Source organism: Anolis sagrei, chromosome Y, assembly GCF_037176765.1.
Source record: "Anolis sagrei isolate rAnoSag1 chromosome Y, rAnoSag1.mat, whole genome shotgun sequence".
In the NCBI taxonomy this organism is placed as follows: Eukaryota; Metazoa; Chordata; class Lepidosauria; order Squamata; family Dactyloidae; genus Anolis; species Anolis sagrei.
The window spans coordinates 21,614,488-21,631,269 of NC_090035.1; the positions used below are offsets into that span (position 1 = coordinate 21,614,488).

Consider the following 16,782-nt stretch of genomic DNA (forward strand, 5'->3'; position numbering starts at 1 on the left):
ATGGCATCCTTGAAGTGACTGGACTGACCTTGAAGGAGCTGGGGGTGGTGACGGCCGACAGGGAGCTGTGGCGTGGGCTGGTCCATGAGGTCACGAAGTCGGAGACGACTGAACAAATGAACAACAACAACAACAAGCAGAAACAGTATACATAATTTATCAATATTAATTATTATGGTTTAATAATAATAATAATAATATAACAGAACAGAGATTTAGGGCATTTTGTGCCCTTAACCCTCCCCCCCAAAAAGTGAAGGATGTTCACTCATTGTTTCTAGGCCTCTCCAATGCGGGGGGGGGGGGGGGGGAGGGCTGGGGCTTCTTTCCTTCTCAGGTGAGGGTGATTCAGCACCCATTTGCATATAGGGCACTGCCAACTTGGCATGCCCGCCTATCCCTCGTCTTGCCCCTAATTCTCATGAATATTAATACCTTAGGAACTCTGCTTCTACCCAGAATAGGGGTTACTAAATCAAATTATAGAAAAGAGGTAAAAAACATACAAAAGGTGCTTCCCAATGACCCTTCTCTCTTCATCCTGGAGAGAAACGCTGCTACATTATTATTTTTTAATCAATATTGATAAATTATTACCCTGCTTCTGCTATATTATTATTATTATTATTTAGTTATATTGATAAATTATGTACCCTGCTTCTGCTAGATTATTATTATTATTATTTAATAATATTGATAAATTATGTACCCTGCTTCTGCTAGATTATTATTATTATTATTTAGTAATATTGATAAATTATGTACCCTGCTTCTGCTAGATTATTATTATTATTATTATTTAGTAATATTGCTAAATCTTGTACCCTGCTTCATGGGTGGTTTTGGAGGAGACGTGGTTTTAAAAAGGGAATTTTCAGATATTTCCCCAATGCCCATATGTCATGATTTACTGCCATATTGGCCTATTTCTGCAGTAGGCCTATGTTCACAGAAAATAACGATTGTTTGAGAAATCAGTGCTCCAAAGAATAAGTTACTATTCAAGGATAACAACATATCCGGACAAAACCAGCTAGCTGTTGGCTAGTTAAAACCCCCAAGTTTCCCAGTCGCTCTGAAGCCATGTTTGCAACAGACTAACAAGATACAGTCATGGTCAGAGAACAATGGACTATAGTTATGTTATAGTTGTGCCATTGTTAGGATCCCACGTGTGCTATAATGTCAATCAAAACCATAACTAATGAACAACTGCATAGCTAGCTTAGACCAATGAAATGATTTATCTTTGGGAACCAATGAAAATGTATATTCCATTTACTATAAATGCTCTGCAGCCCCATTGGGGGATGCGACAAACCCTTTGATTGCATCCCTGTATGCTTGTTGTTATTGCTATGGCCATGCAATAATAAATAGTTTTTTGCAGTTTAAAGGATTCAACTTTCATGGTGTCCATCCTTGCCCTCCCTATTGGAAAGGGGGCTTCTGCCTTTTGGGAAATATTTTGGTTTCCTTGCCCCTACATTTTCTGGAGGTTCCACCGAGATCGTTTCTGAGGGCAATTTTGGAGGCACCAGAGAGAGGTTTTTGGGACCTACAACTTGATCCTTCCTCTGGACGGCAGGAGAGGGGAAAACTGCCTGCGCGAGAGCTGCGCCCATCATAAATCAATAGCCGCCAGGCTTTTTGGCCGTAGCTTGACGTCCCGAGTAGAGGACTAGTTGGTTGGAGCACTGCAAAAATCTACTGAAAAGCCCGGGTCGCAAGGATGCGTAAGTATAGATGAAATGATTTGTTGATATGTGCAAGTATGAGATGACTACACACTCGTATAGTTAGCGGGAAGTTTTAAATATCTGCAGTAAAAAAAAAATCCTTTGGACTGGAGTGTGGGAAGAGTGAAATCAGATGCCTCTGAATTCACTTCCCAGAGAAACAAACAGCCAAAACCCTTTCAAATTATTTCAGATTTCAAATGTACTAAAAATATTCAAACCTTGCAAATGTTATTGATGAATTGCATTCATCTGTATTGATTCCAATGTTATTGCAAACTGTTAAATTGTGTTGAGGTGCTGATTTGGTTGCAAAGGTCCTGTGTTGAATCTTAAGTGTGCCTTCTGAGGCTGGAGAGGGCTTCACCTCAGTGATTCCGGAAAGGAAAGAAATGAGAGAAGCTGTTTTGTTGTTGTGTTGTGTGACTTGAATTTTCTGCAAAAAGCTTTGGATTTTAGTTACCTGTTTGAAAAGGAGAAATAGTATTTGTGTTTCCTTGAGTCAAAGGTGACAGGAGCAGTGAGAATTTAACAGCTGTTTGCTTTCTCTGAGCTTCCCTTTTGCCATCATAGACTGTACTCCAAGAAATCCCTTGCAAAAGTTTCTCCTGTGAGTGATATGGACATTGGGGTCTATCAGCTGAAGCGGAGTGAACAGGCGCTTCTGAAAAAATCACTTCCCAATTTGTGAAAAAGATTTGAGAAAATTATGTGATACTCCCTGGGAATTGTCAGTTGTGTGAAATTCTCTGGAAACTAGGTTCTGTGAGACCTTGTGCTGTTGGAGGTATTTGTGATGTGCACGCGTGATTTTGAGTGAGTGGCAGCAAAGATTCCATGAAATCGTGTGTGTATCTATGTGTTGTAACACTGGGTTGAGATTTGTGCAAGCACCGCTGTGTGAAAAAATGAGTACCTGATTTAGTTTTCTTTAAAAAAAAAAAGAATAAACAAGAGTGCTGAATGAAAAGAGAAACTGAGAACTGTTTTGTGTAGATGGATTCTTGTTGTTTCAAATGCCGTTTCAAATGGGGACTCGTTGTTCAAGTGCTTGGAAGAAGATAGGAATGTGGAATACAATGATGTGTCAAAGGAGAGCTTTGTGTCCTGAACTTTGGCACAGAAAAAATATATAAAAAGTAAGACTGCCTGAAAACGTTGGCAGGTGATTTGGCTATTTTGGCCTTGTATGTGTGCCTAAATGATACGGGACTGAGTTTGAAATTTTGTGTATTCCATTGATGAAATGCCAGGGAAGGCCGGGAGCGAGAGACATTCAGACATGTGGAGTTGAAAGGTAAATATAGAATGTTAATTGTGGGAAAAGAATTTATGTTCGAAATGTGTCTTTTTGATATTTAGCAACACACCCCTAAATGAATGATCTTTAAAAGTTTGATGTTTTCAATAATTGTTTTGAATTTTTATGTTTATGTTCTGTTCTGTGTGCTGTTTTCAAATGATGTGTGTGAATGCAAAAGAGGGGAAGCTGACCTTGGGAAGTTGTGTGTGTGTGTGTGTGTGTGTGTGTTAACGAGGTTTCTCTCTTTGTGTGTAAATGTGTAAAAGACCTAACCACTAACCAGCCTATCCTTTGAGAAATGTATGGTATGTGTGAGGGAGTTTGAAGAATGAATATTATGCTATGAGACATTTTCTGAAATTGTTAAAATCCTGATTTGTTCTGTGTCTATGGGGAAAAATGAGTCTTGCATTATGAATATGTATCTTTTGAAAACATGAAAATTTGCCCACTTGTATAAATGTGGTCCTGTGTGCCAGGAACTGTATGAAGAAAAAAAAAAGCAAAAACCTGATGTCAAGGGTTTTGTGTCAAGGGTCGTGACTGGCCGAAAGAGTTTTTTTTTTCAAGCACAGGGAAAGAGGCCAGGGCACATCAAAATGAAAATTTGAAGAGTGATAGAAACTCATTGTCTGTGTTAAAAAGATTTAAAAGCAGGCTATTTAAGAACTGTTAGAAACTGATGTTTTACAATGCCCAGAATAAAAGTACAGTATGTTATAGAGATAAGAATTTAGATTGATACCAGCCAGGATGAGATCAAATGAAATGGACTGACTGTGTTTTAAGAGTGCATTTTTAAAACTGAAGTTCTGACTTTATTTTTTGCTCAAGAAGATGGAAATAATTCTTATGTTTAAAGCAACTGCTTGTCATGAGAGGGTAAAATCATGTGCCGGAGTTTTAAAATGTTTTTTTTAAGAGCTGTTTTAAAATGGATGCTATGTGGAGGGCTCCCGCTTTACAGAGCCAGAAGAGAGATAACAGGAAAAGAACATGGTGTTCTCTTGCCATTCTCTGGCAGAAGAGAGAACAATTGTTATGAATGGTACATTTTAAAAGTATCTAATACCGTTTTGGATTTTTTGTGTTCAAATTTATGAATGCCAGAGCTCCTTGTAGCTTTCTGGTTCAAAGGGGAAAATGCTTCATTTTGCCCTCCCTTCCTTGTGACGGCGCGAGTGGCGCCACCTATGTATAGAACTGTTAGTTGCAAGATTTAAACTGTTGTATTATGCTTAATCCTGCCCCTTTTACCATGTTGATGTACAGTTGTATGGATTGGTTGCTTGTAGCTGTCAATCAGTACTGTTTGACTCCACCTCTTCCTGCAAGAGGGGAGAACTTCCTTTTCTTTTCATTCTGCCTTCAGAGGTCCTGCCAAATGGATGTGAGTAAGAGACCTGACTCTAAAGGACCCTGATTTAAGTTACCTCTTAGCATCAGTTCTGAGGTTTTTTACCCTGGGGACTAATGCTGTATGTCCAGATCATTCTGGATAACATTGAGGAGACCTTCAATGCCTTCATACCGGTTCTTTTGACAACAGAGGAAAATCCTGAATCTTCAAACATAGGCCATCTGAACTGGGGTTGTGTTTTGCTCCGGCATTCACAGCCATTGAGGAAAGAGGAAACCTGGTGAGGCTTCTCAGCTTCAAACCTCTTGGACCCAGAACTTATTGAGACTGTAAAGTATGTTTTCCTTCACCCCTCTGAAGTTTTCCAGCTCATTGCTTTAAAGAAATGACTTTGTTATCAATAAAACTTATTTTGAGCTATTTACAGCGTTTTGGGTTTTTGGGAGTTCCAGTTTCCTAACGGAGGGCAAGAAGCAATCCCTTGGGGGGAAAGTGCCACGTCCATCCCTCCTTCATTAAGACTAATAGCCCCCAAGCGCGACGGCACATTCCCTTATGGACTGCTGTTGGATATTAACTCCTTGCAGGTTGGGACATTTTAAGGCTTGTGCCAAAAAGGGAAAGTTACATCTGTGTGTGGACAGAAAGTTTAAAGTTTGGGTTGTTATAAGTTTTTCAGGCTGAATGGCCATGTTCCAGAACCAATCTTTCCTGATGTTTTGCCTGCATCTATGGCAGGTATCCTCAAGGTGCCCCAGTGGCACAGTGGGTTAAACCCCTGTGCCAGCAGGACTGAGGACTGACAGGTTGCAGGTTCGAGTCCAGGGAGAAGCGGATGAGCTTCCTCTATCAGCTCCAGCTCCTCATGCAGTTACATGAGATAAGCCTCCCGCAAGGATGATAAAAACATCAAATCATCCAGGCGTCTCCTGGGAAACGACCTTGCAGACAGCCAATTATCTCACACCAGAAGCAACTTGCAGTTTCTCAAGTCATTTCTTACACAACTAAAAAATCCTCAAGGGAAAGAGGCACAGGATTCGTGTTTAAAATTGCTTTGTGCCAGAAAGTCTTTGGTTAGAGAGACTGATTTTGTTCCAGAACAACAGCTTAATAGAGGTTGTGGAATTTATAAATGCATTTTCTTTTGAAGGAGAATCCAACCCCTCTTTCCCTATCCTCTGCTGTCATTGGAGGGTGGCCCTTTCTTCGGATGGCTATGGAATGACTATAGTGCTTTTATGTTAGAAATTAGTGAAAACTGCAACATGGTAACAGCAGAGAAGAACATGTCTTAAGATGAGAAAAAAAAACTTGCCTTTTTAAAAGTCAAGCCGCAGCTTGCCTAAAGATAGATTGAGACAGTGGTTGATGGACAGAACTCTTTACATTGTTTTTTGTTTGATATTTAGTTCAAAAGAAAACTTATAAATGATTTTGACAGCAGAATTCATTTTTTTTATGTGGATACAATAACCTTGGACATGAGTTATAGTTCTTAGCCCAAAGTGACTAACTTCACAGCTTTTCTTCAAACATAGGGCAAAGTACCTCTACAAATTTTGCTACTTTGGCCCAAATTCCTCTACAAAGTTACTGAAAGAGATGATTCTGGAACGGGACATTAGAACAGGTAGATAGGCAGCTTGCCCTGGATTTTGCCAGATTTAAGAGACAATGTCTAGCAAAGGGCCCCAGAGATTTTTGCCAGATTTGAGAGACATTGCCAGTAAACAGCTCAAGAGACATTTTACAGTGTACTGTTTTGATTAAGTTGAAAAAGCAGGTCGCAGATGGAATGGGCAACCGAGAGTGCCAGTATACATCGCTAAAGGATTGCTTACAGGAGATGGATGGAGGAACTATGAAATAAATTGTGGAGAAGAACCGTGAGATGAATCATGGTAAAAACCGTGGAGAATTGTTTAAAAAGGTTGGAGATTGGCCGAGAGGACTTCGGAGTGAGAGATCGTAGAGGCCCGCCAATGGCGGATATTGACGGATGTTGATGGAGCTGACGACAGAACTGGCCAAAAAGACTTCAACAGATGGGTAATCAGTATCCCCCTCCCACTTTCCTCTCACTATCTTTCTGCTTATCTCTTTCAGCTCCTTAGCTCCTGTATGGGACCCCATTCCTAAAATTGGATGAGACCCTGTTCCCAAATTGGATATCCGAAAGGCACCACTGCCAGCCTGGAAGGCCTAATGGGAGTCCAAAACACAGGAGCCAAGCCCACCCAAACCAGGAGTCCAAAACGCAGGAGCCAAGCCTACCCAAACCACCACCAACTGGGTAGGACAAGCTAAAGACTTGTGGGATATGAAGATTTTATTTTACAGACTTTCCTGGATACAGACATTTTTTACACAGAGACAGACTTTAGAGACTAGAGACTTTGCTGGATACAGAGACTTTTTGGACTTAGAGACTTTCTTCATTTTACCTAGAATTTAATAGACTCATTTCTTCAATCCAGAAGGGGAACAAACCCCCAGTTTGACTCAGATTGCTTTTGATTGCCAGAGACTGAAAAGACATGAAAGTTGGATACATATGTGTGCAGCCACATTTGGGCCTGACGAGGACTGGATTTGATACATACGTGCATGGCCACATTTAGGCCTCTGACAGCAAGAACTGGACTTGATCAAAATACACTGAAGACTATATCCTTTCTCAAATTGGATGATTTCTGTTGCTGAATTGTTAAAGTGGTTATTGTTACCATTTAGTTTTGATTGCTAGCTTGATAAGCTTTTATTTGTTTGTGCTATTCCAGCCTAGTGTATAGAATTATGTTTTGGAAAGAGCCAGAGATGATGTCATTGACAGCCTGATGCCACACCCCATTACAGCAGAATGGGAGAAGGACACACTCCACCAGTTGGTAAATGCTATTGCAGAATGATTACAAGCACGGGACTGTTGGGTATGTTATTTGCAATCAGCCCGCTTTCCAAACACCACACAACAGACAACTGATCATACACATGACCCCAGTTAATTCATTTTGAAGAAGGGGAGGTCTTCACCCCACTTGCCCCTTTGGACACCTTTGTGCACAACTTAGCTCAGCCCAAACATCACTTACAAAGACATCTTACTATGACCATGCCCCATGTCCAATTGGGACAATACCCGAGATGTGACATTACTGTATTCCTGTCAGATATACAGGACACAGACATATACAACCAAACAAACGTTGACATGTGCAGACAATTCCGCATTGCATTGCAACATGCATACAAAGACACTGGCAAGATTGGCCAGGACTCTATTGTATTTGCAGAAGTTGGGCAGGAAGGGAAGATACTGCCCCAGTCTGGAAAAGCACATGTACAACTGAAATCCCTGATTCCTGCAAGATTGAGATTCTTTGATATACAACAGCCACTTGGGGCATGAGACAAAACAATATGGATGGGCCAGAGTTTGAGGAGCACACAGTGACACAACACTGACAATACAACATACTTGACAGAATCACAAAGAATTGGTGCAATCTTGTTTCCATATATTGGGATAGCACTAACTGGCGCATTTCAGCGCAAGTAGAGAAACTGGCAAACTACACAATAAAAGGATTGGAATCCCTCCAAATAAGACACCCAAATGCAACACAGACTGGCAAATAGACCACCTGTTCAGAGAAGGAGGTCTATGCATTTCGTTGCAAAATGAGAATGTTTCCAAGATACACCAAATAGTCAACACATTCAGTTTCACATACACTGAAGATTCAGATTGGCAGGGGTGGCTCACATCATGGGTGCTTGACTTGCAATGGTTAAAAGATTTAGTCATGTCTGAAATTGCAATTATCATGATATTATTGTGTTGCTTCACTTTGATAACATGTGCTTGTAGGGTTACGCTGCCCTCAGCCTTGTCCCCTAAAAAAACTGAACAGATAGAACTCTTGGATGTCCACCCAGTTAGGATGACAACAGAATATACATCCTTAGGGTGAAAAAAACATCCCAAGTGGATACAAATGATTGGTCAAAAATAGGGGGTCATTGTGCAGCAATAAGATTAACTGCTTCTTTGCTCTGCTTTTGTAAAACCTGCTTGATTTGCTTTGCTGAAAAGATTTCATCTCAGCAAAAAGAAAAGGCGGGAATGGAGGACACGTGGTTTTAAAAAGGGAATTTTCAGATATTTCCCCAATGGCCATATGTCATGATTTACTGCCATATTGGCCTATTTCTGCAGTAGGCCTATGTTTATAGAAAATGCTGATTGCTTGAGAAATCAGTGCTCCACAGAAGAAGTTACTATTCAAGGATAACAACATATCCGGACAAAACCAGCTAGCTGTTGGCTAGTTAAAACCCCCAAGTTTCCCAGTCGCTCTGAAGCCATGTTTGCAACAGACTAACAGATAAGATACAGTCATGGTCAGAGAACAATGGACTATAGTTATGTTATAGTTGTGCTATTGTTAGGATCCCACGTGTGCTATAATGTCAATCAAAATCATAAACAACTAATGAACAACTGCATAGCTAGCTTAGACCAATGAAATGATTTGTCTTTGGGAACCAATGAAAATGTATATTCCATTTACTATAAATGCTCTGCAGCCCTATTGGGGGTTGCGACAAACCCTTTGATTGCATCCCTGTATGCTTGTTTGTCGTTATTGCTATGGCCACGCAATAATAAATAGTTTTTTGCAGTTTAAAGGATTCAACTTTCGTGGTGTCCATCCTTGCCCTCCCTATTGGAAAGGGGGCTTCTGCCTTTTGGGAAATATTTTGGTTTCGTTACCCCTACTTTTTTCAACCGTTTTGATGAATTTTGACTGTTTTTAGTGCTGTTTGTGTTTAATTCTATTTTAATGTTTGCATATTTGTATATTTTAAATTGCATACTAATGCTTTTATGTCAAGCTGCTTTGAGTCCCCTATGGGGAGATAAAGCACAGTATAAATAAATATAATAACAGCAATAATAGTAATGGGTGATCAATTGTGGCTCATGAGTCTGATTGCTTTCCAAGTGTAGAATCTTGGCGGTGGGTCTGTAAGTGACTGTAGAAACCTATTGTGGATTGGCGTGGACAGCGAGGACATACATTTTCAGATGGAAGGCAGTCATAATGAGGGTTTGCTTGATCCACCATCTTCCACTTGGCATGTTTCTCCCATTCACCCTCTTCGAAATCCATAGCATTGTTGGTCACACCTGGCCTCCAGTTAGATGCTTGAGGGCCGGGTTTTCCTAGTGTTTACTCCAGTTTTTAAGATCAGCTTCAAGCCCATCTTTAAATCTGTTTTACTGTCCACCGATATTCCGTTTTCCGTTCTTGAATTGAGAGTAAAGTTAGTGCTTTGGGAGACAACAGTGATGGGGCCTTCATACAACACAGAATCAGGGAATAATAGAGTTGGATGAGACCACAGAGGCTATCTAGTCCCACCCTATTCTGCCATGCAGGAAAAGCACAATCAAAGCATTCCTGATAGATGGCCATCCAGTCTCTGTTTAAAAGACTTCTACCAAAGGGATTTCTACCAAACTCTGAGTCAGAGAGTTCCACTGCTGAATAGCTCTTCTTATGGTCAGGAAGTTCTCCTAATGTTCAGGTGGAATCTCTTCTCCTGTCATTTGAGCCCATGCCTCCATTGAGTCCTAGTTTCCAGGGCAGCAGAAAACAACCCTGCTTTCTCTTCCTTAGTATAGCCTTTCAGATATTGAAACATGTCTCCTTCTCTCAGCCTTCTCTTCTGCAGGGTAAACAGACCCAGCTCCTCATAGGGATTATTCAGTCTCCAGACCTTCTATCATTTTAGTTGTCCTCCTCTGGACACATTCAGTCCAGCAAAGAGGATCCTGGAGGATCAAAGCTTCAATGCTAGTGGCTTTTGCTTCTTCTTCCAGATGCTGACCTTCATCCGTTTGTTTTTTCCTCCCAAGATTTGTAGGATTTTTTGAAGGCATCACTGATGGGATTGTTCCAGAAGCATAGATTGTGGGAGTTCCCGCATAGATTACTGCAACGCGCTCTATGTGGGGTTGCCCTTGAAGACTTCCCGGAAGCTTCAGATGGTCCAGCGTTCGGCAGCCAGGTTGCTAACAGGAGCGGCACTCAGGGAGCATACCACTCCTCTGTTGAGCCAGCTCCACTGGCTGCCAATTTGCTACCGGGCACAATTCAAGGTGCTGGCGTTAGCCTATAAAGCCCTAAACGGTTCTGGCCCTACTTACCTCTCCGAACGCATCTCCACCTATGAACCGACTAGGACATTAAGATCGTCCGGGGAGGCCCTGCTCTCGGTCCCGCCTGCGTCACAGGCGCGGTTGGCGGGGATGAGGGACAGGGCCTTCTCGATGGTGGCCCCTCGGCTATGGAATGTCCTACCTGTAGACATCAGACAGGCCCCTTCTCTGCTGGCGTTTCGGAAGAAGGTTAAGACCTGGCTCTATGAACAAGCGTTTGGCTAATCAGTGCAACTGAATATAGGAGGATGGTAAAATTTGATCTCAGGAATGGCACAAGGATTACGAGAATGGATCTGATTTCATATTGAGGCGTTATGAATTGTTAATGATTGTTGATTTTGTTGCTGTATATGATGTGTTTTAATTGTTTAGGATATTGTTGTGATAGTATTGATGTTATTGTGATAATTTTCATTGTGTAAACCACATTGAGTTGCCTTATCAGGCTGAAAAATGCGGTATAGAAATGAAGCAAATAAAATAATAATAATAATAAATAAGAATGACATCTGTAGACAGTCCATGTTTCATATAACAGAGTTGAGAGTACAATCGCTTTATAAATTAGCATCTTAGTCTCCTTACATTCCTCAAACACTATTGGCTTCGTTTGAAAAAATGCAGCACTTGTAGAACTCTACTGGTGATGCATTTCGGTGTTGATGTCGGCTTTTGTGAGAGGTGGGCACCTAGGGAACTGAAAAGGTCAACATTTTCTAGTGTTGCACCATTAACCTTTATTTTTGGGACATCTGCTGCATTGAGCCAGAGGAGTTAAATTGATGTCAAACTCTATTAATTAGACAATGTAGATAAGGCATGGGCAAACTTAACCCTCCAGGTGTTTTGAACTTCAACTCCCACAATTCGTAACAGCCTACCTGCTGCTAGGAATTGTGGGAGTTGAAGTCCAAACATCTGGAGAGCTGAAGTTTGCCCATGCCTGGTGTGAGTGTTCTTCTATATTGTCCTTGGAGACTGGCATAACCTCTGATCATTGTTTTATTTGTACATGTGTGTTGATGATTTGGGCTTTACACTGTTGATATCTGCAATGACTGAGCCTTTTAACTATTCGAACATGTCTGAGTTAGATAATAACACGCCTATTACCTTAACGTGTACATGTGTAATGATGTACACGCTCTACGTAATATGTGGTTTAATGGATATTTTTATATTACTCCGTGTCATAACTGCAAATTAACCTGTATTATTTTGATTTTGAGCATGATATCAGTAGGATGTATTGTAAAGCCTGGCTGAATAATATCAATACGTTTTCAGGGAAGACCCAACAATATAATTATGCAATATAAAGTAATATAAGCACCCATAAAACTATACAATAACATTGAAATCCAATAACTCAAGTGGAAAATTTTGAACAATTTTAAATATGATGTCATATAAAGGTCTTAGATAATATGACCCTATGGTAAAAACATATAAAAAGCAAATAAAAATCAGAAATAAGAAAGGAAGATATATAATCCAAAAAGATTTAGCAACAGGTGATATCTAGACAATAATCCAAATGTCTCATAAAGTTCCAGTGGTAACAACCAGAAATCACAGATACAGCATAAGCCCACAATCAAGAAGGGATAATGAGTAAAACTAGAACAGGAGTACATGAACAGGAACATAGACAACTTCCAGGATATATTAAATCCAAAATCAAAGCTTGACTTGAACCAGGAACTCAGGCTTAGCTTCTCACTCTAACACAGTGTTGCCTGAACCGACCTAAAGGTAAACAACTTGTTGTTTAATAGACACCCTTTAAATCATTTCTTTCCTCGTGAATTTCCTTCACAACTTTCCCACATAATCTCTCTGAACAATGCAATCTATTTTCAGCTGTGATCTGTAAATGAAAACATTTGTTTATCTCCATGCTACAGGTGGTTTCTCCTGGGAATGCTCTTTATCACTCAGCTCTTCACTCAATTCCATATCTGCAGCTGCTACTTCTGGCTCCCCTGACTGGCTTTGAGGTCCTGCACTTTTTGAGCCAGTTTCATCATAAGAGAACCATAATTTCCCAGACCTGAATTTTCCAGACTTGAGAGCCCATCGCTTTGTGCCACAGGAAAACTCACAATTCTCTCTAAATCATCAGTTAAACCATCTGGTTGATCTACAACACCCACTGTGATAACTGGATTGTGTTAAACAACAACCCACCCTGCCTCTCTTATGCAGGACACCTGAGCAATCCTTCAATTATCATATCAAATAATCCTTCTGTTGGTGCTCTGCCACTAAATATTAAAAGCTTTCCTGGCTGCCACTGGTGATAGATTGATAGTAGTTTGGATCTACAGAGATAAGCAAGGAGGATATGTCTGCCTTGTGTCCAGAGCAAAGCAGAAAAGGGATGATGGTAAAGGGTAATGAGCATTCCCAGATTTTAGGAATAAGGGGACCATTTGGGACAACCTCCACCTCGGAGGCCTGTTGCCCTAAATATAATGAGAAAAGTGACCAAATTAACGGTCAGTCCAGCAAGGATAATTGCATAGGTTTCTAGTGAAAATCTGAGAGCAACAGATTGGTTCTATTTAATTTATATATATACATTTGTAAGAGGCGTTAAACGGAACAGCAAAACTAAAAAAAACCCCAACGGAAATTAACCAAAATTCCCATGCACATACCTCAACCCACAAGGTACAAACAAACCGAATCAAAATGAAAAACAACACAACAACACACTCACAAAAGGACAAAACAACAGAGCATGCGCAATGGCACCCAGCCGCAAGTTCCCTGGCGCGCGCACATGGCCTGCCGGCCTTCACTCCCCCCCCCCCCCCGCTGCACACACACACACAACCCAATGCTTCTTCACTCCCCCCGCTGCACACACACACACAACCCAACGCTCCTTCACTCCCCCCACTTCACACACACACACAACCCAACGCTCCTTCACTCCCCCCCACTTCACACACACACACAACCCAACGCTCCTTCACTCCCCCCCACTGCACGCACACACACAACCCAATGCTCCTTCACTCCCCCCCACTGCACGCACACACACAAACCAACGCTTCTTCACTCCCCCCGCTGCACGCACACACACAACCCAACGCTCCTTCACTCCCCCCCACTGCACACACACACACAACCCAACGCTCCTTCACTCCCCCCCACTTCACACACACACACAACCCAACGCTCCTTCACTCCCCCCGCTGCACACACACAACCCAACGCTCCTTCACTCCCCCCCACTGCACGCACACACACAAACCAACGCTTCTTCACTCCCCCCACTGCACGCACACACACAACCCAACGCTCCTTCACTTCCCGCCCGCTGCACACACACACAACCCAACGCTCCTTCACTCCCCCCCTGCCGCCCACTCCAAGCCTCGCCGCACTACTTCCCGCCCTGTCAAAACCATCCCTCCTACCCCTCCTTCATCTTACCCCACCCATGCCGACTGCACTCCTCCTCCTCCCACCCCCCCTTCGCCGACGCCCCGCCCACACCCACCAACGCCCCGCCCCTACACTCCTCCTCCTCCTCCCACCCCCCCCTCCGTTGTAGCTGCTGGGATTTATAGTTTACCTATAATCAAAGGATTCTGAATTCCACTAACGTCGGTAATAAACCAAACGTGGCACACAGGACTCCCATGATCCTACAGAAAGCACGAAAAGGGTTTGGTATGCATTGGGAAGGAAGAAAGGAAGGAGGGAAGGCAGGAAATAAAGAGGTACCAAAGGAAGAAAGAAGAGAAAGTAGAAAGGAAAGAAAACTAAAAGGAAGGAAAGGCAGGAAAGAGGTAAAGAAGGAAGGAGAAAAGGAAATAAAAAGTGAAAGAAGGAAAGAAACAGGGAGGGAAGCAAGGAGGCAAAGGAAAAAAGGGGGAGGGAATGAAGGAAAGAGAGAAGGATGAAATCAAGGAGCAAAAGAAGCAAAGAAAGAAAGAAAGAAAGAAAGAAAGAAAAAGGTAGAGAAGGAAGAAAGGAGAGAAAGGGGGAGAAAAGGGGGAAGGAATAGGTAGGTACCTCTCTTTCATAATACTCCAGATATCTACCTCTACTTTGAAAAGATTTACTATAGGCCACAGCAACGCATGGCAGGGTACAGCTAGTGTATAATAAGTAAGCTCTAGATGGACTCTCTTTAAGATATAAAAAGCAAGATCTTAATGCTGGTCCTTTGGTAGCTTTCTGAGGGGGAAGCTTGCAAGCAAGCTCTGAAAGTGTGAGAACTATCTACACAATTTCTCTCCTTTTCTTGCCAAAACTATTGAAGGGCATTTAAAGGTTATGTAGTTCACAATGCCACGGGAAAAGCAGGGGATGGAATACAGGATTTCTAGTAAACACGTACGTGGTCCTTCAAGTATTGTGGATTTTAAATAGCATAACCAGTTAGCTAGCCACGAAAGCACAGTCCTCGTATAACAGAGATCAGATCAGCTAGCTCAGATAATGCTTCATGCAGAAAGTACAAGCAGCATCACGACATTTAAGCTTGTCATAGAATTCAGAATTGCAGGCTCCTAGGAGAATGAGATGATAGCAACCATGTGCTGTCGCACGCTGGGTCTGTGCACATGACTGTAGACAGGACATAAATTCCGTCTGCCCAACGGGACGCCGGGGCTGCCTCAGATTAAAGGCCCTTAGATTCCCCCAAACAAAGTTCTGTAGAGGCTTAAAGTAAGTCCAACAAAGTTCTTTATTGATGAAAACAAACAGGTACTTTAAAGGTTTCTTAACTGACTATTGGCTTTTGCAATCTTGTTCACTGGGAACAGACACTGTCTTCTTAACTGCAATTAACTAATGGGAAAATGCTAACTTCTAATCTGGGCAGTCTGTACTTGCCTCTGTTGACGTGGAGCCCCTGCACCAGGTACCAACTGAGTCTGGCTTCCGCGAGCGACACTTGCCCCAACAGAGCTTTGTAGTAGGCTTGGGTAACCATGGAAAAATTTGTTTCTAAACTCACTTCATTTCCAGGGGGCGCTTGCGTTTCTAAATTCTAAATAATTCCGAAATTTGAGATTTCAAAGTTTTGATATTTACGAAATTTCGTAATGAATTACGAATCAATTCGTTAAAATGGCGGACGCGTTAGCGCATGCGCAAAGTTACTTCCAAAATTTTGTTATTAATTACGAATCGATTCGTTAAAATGGCGGACGCGTTAGCGCATGCGCAAAGTTACTTCCGAAATTTTGTTATTAATTACGAATCGATTTGTTAAAATGGCGGACGCATTTGCGCATGTGCTGTTACTTCCGAAATTTCGTTATTAATTATGAATCGGTTTGTTAAAACAGTGGCGCGATTGTGCAATGCACTACAAACAAAATCATTTTATAAACAATTACTCAAATAATCAAATAGAATAAGAAATTAAATAAAAATAATAAAATAAAGTAGCAAAACAAGTAGTAAGTTAAGAAATTAAATTACTTAACTTTGTAATAAAATATAATATATAAAATAATAATAATATTCAAAAATAATATATAAATAATAAATTATTAATTATATATATATATATATATATATATATAATGTAATTTATAAAAATTTAGAAAGTAAATATAAGAAAAAAATAAATAAAAAGTAACAAAAATTGCACTTTGAAACAAACTATGAAGTTATTAAATTATGGCCAAATTATCTGGCAAGTGTACATATTAATTATAATTTCTGTAGCAGTAGTGCAAGTTAAGTAAGGACCAATTCCCACTGGGAGGGAGAGGTGGGTGAGTGGGTGAAATCAAATTCATTAAGTAAGTATATAATTTAGAATCCACAGAAATTAATTTATAAATGAAAAAAACATTACATTAAAAATAAACAAATCAACATAAATAAGAAATTAAAAAATTAAAAATTAAAGAAATAAACAAATATACATAAATGAATTTATAAATTTTTAAAATATTACATCCAAACAATAATAGTAGTATCATAAAATGTAGTAAAATACATACATTACAGAAATAGAAAATTAAATAAATTAAATAAACAATACATAAATTAAATTAAATATAATATACAACATAACTTGAAACAAATAATAACTGTACTGTACTGTAATCAAATTTGTAGGAAAGTGAAGACTCATGTAATCCAGTTCAAAGCAGATAATCTG

At 40.7% G+C, this 16,782-nt stretch overlaps 1 long non-coding RNA gene across 1 annotated transcript; it reads left to right on the forward strand.

Annotated features, from left to right (window-relative positions):
- The first annotated feature begins 758 nt into the window (after positions 1-758).
- On the forward strand, positions 759-9,100 carry LOC137095387 (uncharacterized). The gene is made up of 2 exons (XR_010908833.1): positions 759-4,736; positions 6,512-9,100. It is a non-coding gene; the product is annotated as an uncharacterized lncRNA (long non-coding RNA).
- Positions 9,101-16,782: the final 7,682 nt, after the last annotated feature.